Source organism: Pocillopora damicornis, chromosome 11, assembly GCF_964200805.1.
Source record: "Pocillopora damicornis chromosome 11, jaPocDami1.2, whole genome shotgun sequence".
Lineage (NCBI taxonomy): Eukaryota > Metazoa > Cnidaria > Anthozoa > Scleractinia > Pocilloporidae > Pocillopora > Pocillopora damicornis.
In genome coordinates, this window is record NC_142680.1 from 20,580,970 (window position 1) to 20,595,006 (window position 14,037).

General features: G+C 37.5%; 2 pseudogenes across 2 annotated transcripts; one reads left to right on the forward strand and one right to left on the reverse strand.

Annotated features, from left to right (window-relative positions):
* Window positions 1-172: 172 nt before the first annotated feature.
* Window positions 173-2,567, reverse strand: LOC149038122 (uncharacterized; annotated as a pseudogene). The gene is made up of 2 exons (XR_016181049.1): window positions 2,430-2,567; window positions 173-2,273 (listed from the first exon to the last, which is right to left on the reverse strand). The product of XR_016181049.1 is annotated as an uncharacterized LOC149038122 (transcript).
* A 248-nt stretch (window positions 2,568-2,815) lies between these two features.
* On the forward strand, window positions 2,816-10,590 carry LOC149038123 (uncharacterized; annotated as a pseudogene). Its single transcript, XR_016181051.1, has 14 exons — window positions 2,816-2,977; window positions 3,211-3,408; window positions 4,085-4,380; window positions 4,709-4,796; window positions 5,531-5,821; window positions 6,031-6,104; window positions 6,469-6,651; window positions 7,899-8,072; window positions 8,729-8,875; window positions 9,257-9,337; window positions 9,703-9,878; window positions 10,002-10,062; window positions 10,290-10,356; window positions 10,512-10,590. The product of XR_016181051.1 is annotated as an uncharacterized LOC149038123 (transcript).
* Window positions 10,591-14,037: the final 3,447 nt, after the last annotated feature.

The following is a 14,037-nucleotide window of genomic DNA, read 5'->3' on the forward strand; positions in this document are numbered from 1 at the left end:
CAGCAGAAGATGTTATCAAGACTCAAGAAATTGCTTCTATTAGAGTACACGTTGAACGGGCCATCAATAAAATCAAGAATTTTCACTTATGGGATAGTGTTGTACCCCTCAGTTTGTTTGGGGTAGTAAACCAAATGTGGAGTGTCTGTGCCTTTTTATGTAACATTCAGGACCCTCTTATTTCCACTTAACACTGAGTTAGGCAGAGCTCTGAGGCACACTACAGAATTTCAGTCAATTTAATAAATGTAAACCTGCTTATCCACCTCAGGTCAAATATTCTCTAAACCAACTAAAACTAAGAATGTGATTCGCTTGCTTTCAGTCCCAAACACTTAAAAGATGTCAGCTTTTACATGTAGTTCTAAAGATCTTAAAATCAAAGAATAAAGAAAGCTATCTTATTATACAGACCATGTTGGTTGATACTCTGTTTTAAACATATCAAGTTAGGTATGAGACACAAAATTTCTCTGTACTTGTTCCAAGATTAGATTAGGCTAGTTAACCCTTCTAATGGTTACTGAACTCCACAGAAGCTGGTGCTATGAAATGTTCAAAATAGCTCTTCTTTAGGCCTTCATTCAATACATCCCAGAATTGAGGATCAGATGTGATCCTCTCTATACTCATGCCTTTGTTAGTATAGATAACAAAGTCACACTAACTTGCTCCTGTAATACCTAGTTGACCCTGTATCTGAAAGTAGAACTGGTTCCCCCTTTTTAGCCTCGGTTTTCCATTTACATTTTCTGCATAAAAAGTTTCATCGGCACATGCTTCTAAAGGACTTACATGAAATTTAGAGTAGGGACATTTGACCTCTACCAGCCCAAAAGGCTTGCTACAGCCTCGGTCAATGACCTTGCCATCTGGTGATGCTGCTAAAAAGGGAGAGGCCATACTGACAACAAGGCCACTTTTGAACACTGAAACTGGGTTCCTTGTTGAAAACATATATTTTTCATATTATCGTAAGGCTACAGGCTCATAGGTTTTCCCATGTGCAGTTTGTTTGGCAGTGAATGGTTTGGGATGAAGCAGATTATTTACTAGAGTGTTATGATTCCTTTGCCTTTTTACAATTGTGTGGAAATTAGATGCTGTATACCGAAATTTCCTTTCAGCCTGCCATTCCTGTGAGGCTACTTGTTTACTTGTTTTCTTCTCTATGGTATTAAAATTTGCCTCATCAACAATCAAATGATCCAGGAGTGCTTCCTGGTTGCTGCTTAAATCATCTGGCTTTTCATACTGCTCAGATTGTTGCAAAGGGAATGGAGGATATACAGAAATAGCATTTTGTTCATCATTACAGTCCACTCTAGGCACTGAGTCAATATTACAGAAAACTTGAAAATTAGACTCTGTGAACTGTAACTGGTAACTTGCATATGAGCCACTTGGACATTTTCCAAATTTTGTTTCTTGTAAGTTGGTACCACCAGTAGACATAATTTGAGACAAGGCAAACTTAGGGTTGATCTCTTGAAGCTTGTTTTTTAACAAAGCTTCATCAGATGCTTGTGTACCCAAATTTTTCCTAGCTTCATACAACAAGCACCTTACTCCACTATCAGGGTTATACTCTGTGTCTATATTCGACTTTTTTACCTCAAGTTCCATGACAGGTTGGGGCTTGATTTTATCTCCTCTTACAGGCCTGTGCCATAGTTGTAAACTTGAATTGCATGCCTTAGCTTGTGTCATATCAGATTCATTTCCAAGTCCTTAATATCTTGACAACAATACAAGCTGAACTTACAGAGTTTCATCATAACAGCAAGCACATGATTGCAAAAACCAACAGATCCTGCTACACATGTACACGAAGCATATTTAACAACTCCACTCACTAAACAAAGTGCAACTTGTAATTTGTGGGGTGGCTCATTTTTTTAAACCTATGGTAACACAAGCATTTGAAATAGAAATATTGGTCATCACTTGCGCAAGTTAAGTCTTCTAGGTATTCATCATCAAGAAATGTTTTTGCCTTTTTCATGCTTGTTAGAACAGCATGGTTCTGTTTATTTCTGTCAAAGTTTTTTCCAGATTTAGAAATATGTAAATCCATCTCTGCCCTTGTGAATAATGGCATTCGTTGCAAACTTGTAGACCATCCGGCTGATGGAAATTTAACAGTACTTTCCTCAGGCATCGCATCACTTTGAGCGAGTTGTTCTTATCTCGCCTTTCGACGCGTGTATATCAGATTTTTATCGGGATCCACAACATCTTTATCACGACCAGACGCAACATATTCAAGAACTCTTCAAAATGAGAAGCAGAAAAACTATTAATCATTACATTTTTGAAACATTTCATCGAGAAAAATAACTCCTAAATCTTTTGATCTCCATTTACAATATCAAAGTCTCTTTTAATTCTAAAAAGTATCACGAACGACTGACAAATACTGTACTTACCTTTTCGACAATTGTGCCTTTGTTTTTAACCTCTTTGCTGGATCGCCACGAAATTTTAACCAAAAGCGAATTTCATCTGTTTTAAGAGCAGTCGGATTTATTCCCTGAAGCGATGCTCCGGGGATATCTTCCTCCGTAAGACTCTGAGAAAGACGGCTACTTACAGAGCCATGAGCGGCCATATTTCTAACACGAGTAAACAAGGCCCAACTAGCCTCGTTTTCAAGTTGATCGCTCCCAGTCTCTTTTCGTTCTGCATAGGGTGAATACTTTCGGAATTCAACGATTGGCTTCGGTGAGGTTCCGAAATCTTTCTGGGCCCGACAAGTTTCCGAACACATCACACAGTGTCGTCGCGTTAGTGGCGTACTTTGCAAGCAGCACGGATGTGGTTGTTAAAAATCCACTATAAAATGAGCAAAGCACTCCGACAGTTGGTGAAGCACATTGATTTACGTGCTATCAACAATAAGCAAGAACCTCCTCTTGAAGGAGATCAACAAGAGGATGTTTTAGGAGATGAGCTGGACACGGAATTTTGGATTAAGGTGAGCTTCGTGGAATGTACTCAGAGGAAAAATTCTTATGTCAGGTATTTTCAGATATCAGAACGAACTACGTGTATGTCGGAAATAAATGTGTCTGATCCTCATCGAAAACTAAGCTTTATTTTGGGGCAGGTGAGTACCTTAGAAGCTCAAAACGCCGATGTATAACCTCGGGATGTGTTTAAGTCAAATGGCCATTCAGCTCCAGGTTAGCGATCATCTTTTACGTATAGGTCCATGAGAGGCAGAAAGAAGGGCAGATGTCATGGAACAGGGCAATGGATGAAGTTACTGTGGAAAGGCTGATCCAGAAATACAAAGATAATGGGGAACTGGACCGTGATGATCCAGCACTGTCAATGTTAAAAGCTTGGCCAGCATCTAGAAAGTACAAAAGTAACCCTGATAAACTTCCAGGCCTTGAACAAGTGGTATGTTAGTTCTATATGAAATAGCTGTCTTACATATTATTTCCTAAACGGATTTGTTGAATGGAGCTTGTATCGTATATTCAGGAATGTATCCTTGCTCTTTACCAAGAATCTAATCCTTACAGCTCTCTAAAGGAAGTATTTAAGTTTGGGAGAATTTTGTCTGGCCTTTGGTCATGCATAAATTGCTGCTTGTAAGGGTAAATGTAAGCTGTGCTGTAAACATCAAGTGATCATACAGTTTTTAATCACTATTATTATTATTATTATTATTATTATTGTTATTATTATTATTGTAACCATGACATTCTTTTAAGAGAAATACAATCATTCAAGGCAAATGAAAACATGGACAAGTAACAGATCCCTGAAGTAACAGCAAAATTAAGAGTGTCAGAGAACTGATTTAATAATATTATACATTGTAATCTGTTAGGTTATTATTGTTGTTGTTGTCTTTTAGGCTTTGAACACAAATGATGTTTGGTCTTTTTGTACACCTTTGCAAGCTGTATGCCTAAAATCCCTGTTAAAACTTAACATCCAATAGGGTTCTGCAATTATTGTCAAAACATGGCAAACTACACATTTTGAATAAATGACCTAATTTTGTTGTAAAAATATAGTAACTTTCTTTATTGAGTCGAATGAAGCACTTGGCATTTTCTCTTTACAGATAAATTGTTATTGGGAGATTCTTCTAGATAGTGACATGAACTTAGACAACCAATATGAGAAGTTCAGAGACAAAGAAGACAAAATCAAGAGGACATTAATGCATTATGCGGCAGAACTTGGTTTTTTAGATGTAGCAAAAACACTTGTAAAAAAGTGTCCTTTGCTCCTTGGTCTGAGGACAGCAGAACAGGTAGAACCTGAGAAAATCAGACGTTTGTTACCAGCTGAGTTGGCATTAGTGGCAGACAATGATGAGATGGCTGCTTACTTGATTAGAATGATGTGGCATGAAAGGTAGAGTGACATTGGTTGGAAAAAAAGGGTTAGTCTAGATGTGTTGCTACTGTCACCCTGGATGGAATGCTTCATTCCATCATGGGATGTCTTCCTTTCTCCCTTTAGTAATGTGTCTTGCTTGAGAATACAGCACCTTGATCTCCCTAGGAATTGCATCTAAACCTCTCAACCTGAGCTCAAAAATTATAATAACCATCAAGTCAGCAGTGTGGAGGGGAGAGGGGTAATAAAACAATCAGAATATAAATTCTTAAAATAACCTATTAATTAGTTTCACATAAATTTTATTCTTTAATTTTATCCCAATTCTCTTTCGTACGCAAAGGTTATTTTCTTGGAAACCTGATGATATGAGAAAACCTCAGCCATCTTTCTTCAATTTACATGCCATTATTGAGAATCCCAAAATGAAGGTAAGAAGATACTTATAAAGACAACTAGTGCATTGATAAATTCAAAGCCACAAAGTGACTGGCATTTGATTGAAAGGCCTTCCCAGAGGTGGAGAATTTCAAGTTTGCATGGGTGGGGTGGGGTGGGGAATTTGATCCGAGTTGATCTGTGCATAACAGATTACTTGAAGGTTTAACCCTTTAAGCCCCAATAGTGACCAGCATCTAATTTCTCCTAACAATATAACTGCCTGATCAAATGTACAGGTAATGAGAATGAATGCGATGATCACCAATGATGAAATGTCTTGATGTTTGAACAAATTCTCTCAATCAGTAAAATAAGAAGGGGTAAGTTTCTAAAGAAACTGTGGTGCTGCGTCGGTGGGAGAGTATAGCAGGTAATTTAGTGTTAACAACTGGGTTGAAAACGTAAATTAGCCACCGTAAAGAGTAAAAAAGCTTTTTTACTCTTTATGGTGGCTAATTTACGTTTTCAACCCAGTTGTTAACACTAAATTACCTGCAGTAAAATTAGAAACATATGGAGAAACAGTGATGAGAATATACATGTTGATATTGGGGCTTAAAGGGTTAAGAAGATGTGTGCTGAATTGAAGTGCATTCATTATTATCTCCATGACCTTGAAGCTACTATCTTGATGTCCTGACACACAGAACATAGAGATTCAATAGAACCTTCTCGTTTGGTTCATATTGATACAAAAGATGATTGTTTTTCATCGCATTTTCAGAAAACAGTAGTGGCTTTCTTGGACCAAATGGTGATTCCCCATTGGCCTTATCTACCACAACGCAAAGACACCTATGACACAGATGAAGAGGAAGAAGGAATTGAAGGAGCCTGGAGTACAATTACTGATGATCCCTTGAGCTATCATTTTTATTATCACATTTTAGATGGTGATGAAGGAGGAAGACCTCCAAAGATTATAGAGTCAGTGGAAGATAAACAGATCGATAACAAGTACTTTAGCCTCAAGGACAAATCATGCTTACACTTGATTGCAAAGAGCAAACATATGGTAGGGTAACAAACTGATGCCAAAGGTATTAATCATATTTCTCCATATTCTTGGATTTATAAAAAAAGGGGGGCTTCGCAGTCTGTTTCAAACTGCTTGTCAGACTCTAACAGTTCAATACTTAAAATAGCTAAGAAAATTAGACAACTTGTACTAGCTTGCACTGTAACAAATTTCTTACAAAAAATATTTCTTACTCTCAATTTCAGGAGGCTTTGCAGCATCCTGTGGTCAGGATGTTGATTAAAACAAAATGGAACAGTTATGGATTTGTATTTCTCTGGTAAATTTGTTTGATGATTTTATGGGGTTAAAGTAATATAACTTACAGGTCAAGGCAGACCAGAGAATGTTCTTAAAGGGGGAAAAGCTGGTATCCCATTGCAAACTATCTGAGTTGTTGATTACTTTCTCTCAGAGAGATTAAGAGCTGGGGTCAATTAGCTTCTATAAAAAAATTATGAATAAATTACTTGTTTAAATTTATGAGGTTTAATCTTTAGAACAAAAACATCAAGAGGCAATTTTTATCTCGAGGAGTAGTAAATATAAAAGAGAATTGAAAAGGCTTCACCACTTGAAACTTTCATCAGGATGATACAGTCAACATAATTATGTACGAATTTAACCTTGCTTGCTTTCCACAGCCTTCAAGTGGCATTCTATGTCATCTTCTTGCTCTTCTTGTCGTATTCTCTGATACATGGCTCAACAAAAACGGATCCCACCCAGTACAGGGGTGTGACGGATTTCTTGCGTGGATTTTGTGAGGTTGTCACTCTTGCTATGGCTGTCTTTTATATCTGTGAGGAATTCAATCAGATGAGAGTGTAAGTGACACCTATTCTTAATCAGACCAGCGCCTCACAATTTGTAAATGCGTGACTTTCAAACTTGCGTGACATTTGCGTTACAGTTTGCCTTTGTGCCATTTGATTCCTTTAAATAGTTTTTCTCTCCCGCTTTCATTAATCGCCTGTTCATGTTCGGTGTTCATCCAAAGCTAATTTATATAGTGTGATTTCAAGCCACCGGCGTATAGGGACTGATATGTAAGTTGTTTTCGCTTGTTTTGTTGTTTATCTCGTTTCGAGCAAGCTCTTTCGTCTTTATTTGTATATATATATATATATATATATATATATCTTGTGTTTGCCGTAGCTCTTGGTTCATTTATTAGTTCCTTTATTATGTTAGATTCATTTACGCTGTTAAGTCGCCACGTGTTTAATTGAATACAATCTATTATATAAGTCCCTTTTTTAATTCGCTTACAGTTTACGAGATTGATTAAAGTTATGTCCCTGTAACATATCCCCTGGATTTGGTTGGCATTTTTCTCCGGTCGCGATTTTCTTGGCCCTTCATCGAGCCTTGATGTTCGTTTGCCGCAACACAATTAAAAACTCATTTTGCATTAGGAATCGTAACCCTTTGTGAAAACGGAATTTAAATATCGTTTCAGTATGTCCTGTTATCGCAAAGTGTTTCATTTTGGCGTCCGAAAGACTTAAGATGATTAAACCATGCAATTGTAAGCTCAGTTTCGATGTCGCATTTTAGCATTTTTAAGCATTCAGACAGTACTCACAGTGACAAGATAGAATTTCCCTCTTTGTGTCTTTGTGTTTTGTGTATGATTCTTGTTCTCCGTACACGTTTCGTAAAATATATTGTTATGCCATGTGACCAGGCCTGCCACATGATGCAGTTTGGCCATTGTTCATATAATTTGAACATTTGTCAACTGTTTTCCCTGTTGGAAATCCAATGATACTTATGAATTTAGCTCTGAAGAACAAGGAAACTAGTCAACATAAACTCCTCTATTGATCGACTCTCCATTTACGGCAGTAATATTTTAAGAGTCCAGAAAGTCTGATTATAGGGTAAACGCAATAGGGAACGGTCTGGGATGAGGAAGGGAAGGGATTGGCTGGTTGAGGACCGAGCCTTTCAGCCCTGATTGGTCACACCTGAAAAAGTAAAAAGGCCACTGAATTAATCGCGTTATTATTAAGAGAGTCACATAAATGAATACACAAGAACAAACTTTATTTTGTCTGATTTTTATCAGAGATGGGAGCACGTACTTCACAGATTGGATGACCCTGTTTGACTGGTTAGGCCTGCTGCTGATCCTGTGTATAATACCTTCACGGTACACTCACAGCAAGTTACAGTGGATGGTGGCTTCCTTAGCCTTCCTTTTCAACGTCTTGAGGATATTTAAGTTTTCCTGCGTGACAAGGTAACCTTCGCACCCGTTGTAACCGTTGTAAAAGTCAAGACTACGGAGATAACACTTTGGAATAAGTTGCTTACATTGGTAATGAGTCAATTTATAAATCTAACACAGATTTCAGACTTAAGGCCTAGGCGTCGGTTCTGCCGATTTTAGATTCTCATAGAGAAAACTGAGAAAATTTGAATCCAGTTTTGAGAGCTTTTTTTTAAAGTCAAATAGTTCGCGCTGCACTTTGATGAAATATCTTGCCACTTTGTTAGTCAATAATGTTACTTATATGCTAAATGAATACGAGAGTAATCGCAATAGTGAACTCTACTTAAGCAATAATGGAAATTAGCAGTAGTGCTTTTTACCGGTGAAGATTACTTTCGTATTCATTTATTAATCCGTAGGTCACTTATGCGATTTTCATATCTCCGCAGTCCTTTAACATTATTTAGAGTCCAAAAGTAAATTGGAAGCAAACTCAGCGTAACTGTGTCACGCGCGAAGGTCCAATGATTCGCCCACGATTGAGCATTTACAGATACTATTTGACACGTTTCTTTCAATTTCTCAGAATTTTAAATTGCTTTTTGCTTTGTTTTTTCTCCTTTCTGTTGATTGATTTAAATTTGCCTTTTCAAAACGTCTAACCACCCTCGCATCTTTTCCAGGACTACAGGGTTATACACTAAAACCTTGGCGAAAATCATTTTACACGATGTCACCAAATCTATGACTGTTTTCGTTGTCATCTTCCTCTCCTTCTGTGGTGCAATAGCTTTATCTCTCCGTTACTCCACTGAAAACCACCACTTTAGGTGTGTATTAATCTCTCCTTCATGAAGCTTTGTTTTATTCTGAAAAAGTTTCTAGCGGGGATTTTGCTAACTGGTTTGTTTAAGGAACAATGCCAGTGTTAGTTGGCAGTTTTAAGATCAAAACTATTTGGTTTGGTTGACCGAGAAATTCTCAATATTTACATTTCAAAATTACAATGAGAATTATTTGAATCAAGGAAATTTGAGCTTCCAAAACGGCATGGTCTTCATTGAGCCCCAGTTAAGTGCTGAAAAATGTATCATTTAAATTTGCGATGATTTTCGTATTTATATTTTTCTTAGCTTGGCCTACCACGTCACGAAACAATCATGTGTTCTCGTCTGCTTTCTTAAAATATATTACGCATATTATTATTTTAGGAACCTTGAAGACGTGTTTATCAGCGGATTTCGTGCATTGACTGAACAAAAACCTATGGTGGTAGATTACTCAGCATTCAAGTAAGTGTGACTGATAAGGAGAAATTATTCTTAGCAATTTTGGTTATCTAGATTATTTAGTGATATCTACCACTTGGACGTTGCAATTATAGGCACAAAATATACGAACACGTCTCAACAAATCAGTTTATATTATCCGTCGTAGTTTCGAACGAGAGTGTGGCTAATGGTGCTTCTCCATCACGAAAAGCAATTGTAAGCTTGCCCTCAGTCGTTGTACTCCAGTCGAGTAATCAGCTGCAGACCTCCTTTCACGCAGGCATCTTCTTAAGAGAGCAATATTTCTGTAGCAGGGATTATAATCGTGAAGGTGGCTTTGTTTTGGAAAGTTTGCAATTTTTTAATCCCAGTGGTGTATCTTGCAGCTGGCTTTCAATTCTGCTGATGATGGCTTACATGGGAGCAGTGACTGTGATTCTCCTCAATATTCTCATTGCACAGATGAGTACGACATACTGCACAGGTCAAGAAAGTCGCTCGTCTGGAATATGATGTGGATCGTATTTTACAGCTCACTCGCATGGAGAGATTTCCTTTTCTGGTATGAACGCATTCGTCGCTAATGAATGTGCGGCGTCTATGAGGGAGATAAAGAACCGGCAGGGGAAGGAGGAGGTTGTGAATATTAGCATTCCTCGTTTTATATATTTCTTTTCTTATGCAGAACTTGCGGGTGAAGTATTACAAAGAGGGAGATTGGATCAGTGAAATGAAACTCGCGCAAGGTATGAGTGAATAATTTTACTAGGACTGCTTCCAGCTCCATTGTTATATGCAGCAGTATGAGAAAACAGTTTTTTTTGTTGTTGTTATCTTGTTGCTTATTTGTAACTTTCTGAAAGAGGTGAGATGAAGGAGACCTTTTACTCAATTAAACAGAGAAAATATACTTTTTCTTTCTATGCCTTAGCAGCTGCAAGGCGCTTCAAATGTGATCTTGGTTTATTTGTAGAGCTTCTTGAATTCAGTGAGGATCGCAGCCCTTGGGAGTCGGTGGAAGAAAAACTTGCTGCAATCCGGTAACTATCATTCCTTATCATATTCCCTCTCTTTCATTAACTTTTTCTCCCATCAACAACTGACGGGCTTTCGAAACTGAGACATACTTACATGCACTCATCTTCTTCTGTGTCGGTGGCCATGTTTCACATCTTTTGTTGTGATTTTTGCTCAGGGATATGATGAGGAAGATGGTGAAACAGATGAGGCCTGGAAGCGGATGAATGGAGCTTTGTGTGCCTTCATGACTATGGTGGGATTACTTCCTTAGTCTCCTTTTTTATGCGATGATTTCTTTGTCATTTAACTCGCAATTTTCATACGACAGCATTGACGCTATACGATTGCTGAGCCAATCAGATCTAAAAGCCTAGGGCAGTATAAAAAGCGTTCAAGCCATCGATTGGTTGTAAATAAAGGCTAAGTAAACAACAAAAGGAAAACGCCACCGAGCTTTCGTAAAACTGTTTGAAACTGCTTCATTTTGTAACCGACACTCTTGACAGTAAACCTTAGGGTGATTAACATAACGTGTTCGAAAAATGAAGGTCACCTTTGAGTAAGTTTTTTCATAGAAAGTATTTGTTTTTTCTTTGTTTTATATAGCCAAAATGCTTGTTCCCCATAAATATAATAATAATAATAATAATAATAATAATAATAAAAGATTTATACCGCGCCAGTATCCTACTGTTCAAAGGCGCCTACAAGAAAAAAACTTGAAAATTAACACTTAAGACAGCTAATATTAATTATAAATAATAGTAATAATAATAATAATAATAATAAAAGATTTATACCGCGCCAGTATCCTACTGTTCAACGGCGCCTACAAAAAAAAAAAAAAAAAAAAAAAAAAACACTTAAGACAGCTAATATTAATTATAAAAGGCTTTTCTAAAGAGTAAAGTTTTTAATCTACGTTTAAAAACAGACACAGACTGAGCATTTCTAATTTCACTTGGCAAAGCATTCCATAATGATGGTGCTGCTACAGAGAAAGATCTTGCGCCATATGTTTTCAAGTTATAGGATGGAGAAACCAGAAGGTGCTTGAATGATGAGCGTAGTTGACGCGATGGGGTGTAAGATGTAAGCAGATCACAAATGTACGACGGTGCCAGGTTGTTAAGTGCCTTGTAGGTTATAAGTAAAATCTTAAAAATAATACGTTGGTTAACGGGAAGCCAATGAAGATTGAAAAGAACAGGCGTAATGTGATCATGCTTTTTTGTAAGTGTAACGAGGCGCGCCGCAGCATTCTGGACGTGTTGTAGCCTTTTTATAGCGTAGGCTGGTAGGCCATACAAAAGGGAATTACAGTAATCCAGCTTCGAAGATACAAACATATGAACCAGCAATTCAGTAGTGGTCGCTGAAAGATATTTCCTGATATAGCTAATATTTCGCAAATGATAAAATGAAGATTTACAAATGTCAGTAATATGATCCTTAAAGCAAAAATGGCTGTCGAACATAGTGCCGATATTCCTCGCCTTTTGCACGGATATCTACGAGACGTGACGGTTAACGACGATATGTTTAGTTCAGTGAGTTCTTTACTTATCGTTTTACCACGTATGCTTTAATTCAAGAGTGTGGTATACATTTAACAGAACCTAAGTCAAATCAACCGGAACGGTAGCGGTTTGAACAATAACGGGAGAGACCTCTTAATGCGATCAGGGGATAAGGATTCCGTGAATGCTTCCCTTTCTCACTATGTAGAGCGCAATTCAAACGGGGTTCGTAAAATCAACAGATAATTTATCATAGTAACATTGAGAACAAAGGAAAATAGCTAAAACAGTCAAAAGAACTCAGGTAAAACAAGCAACTGCTATAAGAGCGGCTACATCAATCTACTTCGTGGCCGTCCTTTGAGGTGTCACGTAACGCATTTTAATGAAGCCTCTTTTGGGTGAAGTGTTGCGTTACATTTCAAAGAACGATTGAGAAGGATTCGTGACTACTGGAGGACGTGGGTACCAGAGTCACGATTGGTTTCAGTCTGGAATCTGGTAAAGTTGGTTTAAATGATGGCGCGACGATTGTGTGCCCATCAATTTGCAAACTTTAGCAAGAGCAACGAATTCTGGAGACTGCTGTACATTTTTTGACATTCAGGTAAACATATTTCTGTTCAGTTTTCCAACCATGTTTCTTTTTCCAGGGAGAGGATGAGAAAGATGGTCAAACAGTAAGCCTGGACAAGAATAAAAAGGGTGTCTGTGTGCATTACATTGATAGAGAGAGATACCAAGCCACTTTATTCGGCCTTTGTAATCAGTTGTTTTTATACGACAATGTTGAACGTTAACTGCCTTTGAGGGGAAAAGATAGCGATGGTTATAATAAGTATTTCAATAGATTACTTGCAAAGCTGCAATCAGGCTGTTATGTTACAAAACAAGCATTAAGAACAAAGTGTGTGGCTGAAAGTTGAAGGAAAAAAAAACCGAAAATAGTTGTGACAGACGGTTGATTGCAGTAAAAAATAACCTAAGCCCGTAGGAAAACCGGCCGACTAAAGCAGCTGAATTCAAGAGGAGATACCGGAAACGAATAATAAATGCAAGGCGGTATGATACTCGAGCGTGGTAAAGGTCTCATTGAGCCCTCGTAGGAAATATTCCATGGCTACGTCACTAACTATCGTCTTCTGGTCCACATGTTTCAGCAATCAAGTGAAGGAAAGTGACATATTACTTTGACAAAAACTTTGTAAATAAAACAGTACTTTTAAAATAGTAAATTGATGGCACACATGTAATGTTGATCAATGATTTCCGTTTCTCAATTGTATTTCTTATCCACTCGCACTAATATTAATATCAAAATCCAAAGTGTTGTCCGTAGTTTGAATGTAGATCGCATCGGTTGACATTCCGTTCCACCCAATAGGACAATTTACACACCTCTTATAATTCATCTTTACATAGTTACGTTTTGATAAACTGTCGAAAATAATAATATCTAGATCACATCGGTTGGCATTCCGTTCCACCCAATAGGACAATTTACACACCTCTTATAATTCATCTTTACATAGTTACATATTAATAAAATGTCGAAAATAATAATATGTAGTTTTCTATCTTTTAGATACATGACAATTAAATATCTAATTTACGATATGCAGCCCAGAAATTTTGATGCACGGGTCAATCACTGGAAATCAAAGTTATTGTTCAACGTTTTTAAACTTGCTCGTAACTTATGAAACGGTACATTTTCTACATCATAAAGGAATCTCCAAGCAATATTTTTCTCATGGAATACTCAAGCTGGTACAGCAAAGGACTTTCAACAATTTTTTCTCCTTGCAAATTAAAAATTCTCTTTTCATCAAGACCATCCGGGATCCAATCATCATCGGCTCTTTCCGTCGTCAAGTATACAATTATCAGTTTGTCAATAAATTATTTGTTACCTGTGAACATCTCGTGTACAACCTTCCCGTCAAAAGTAAGGAAATCGTCGTCAGCCTCTTGCTGTCTTCCTCTGATGAGGGACGAAGTATGGCGTGATCCGACCAAAACGATGCAGTCCCCTCGGCATTGAAGTTCACTCTTGAAATCCCCTTTCTCTGCTGAAATTTCGGTGATAGCCCTTAAATCTGTTAAGTTTCGAAGCCTAACCTGCAAATAATCTTTTAGTTTCCTGGCTTTTATCTTGTCGCTTTCAGTATACAGGAACAT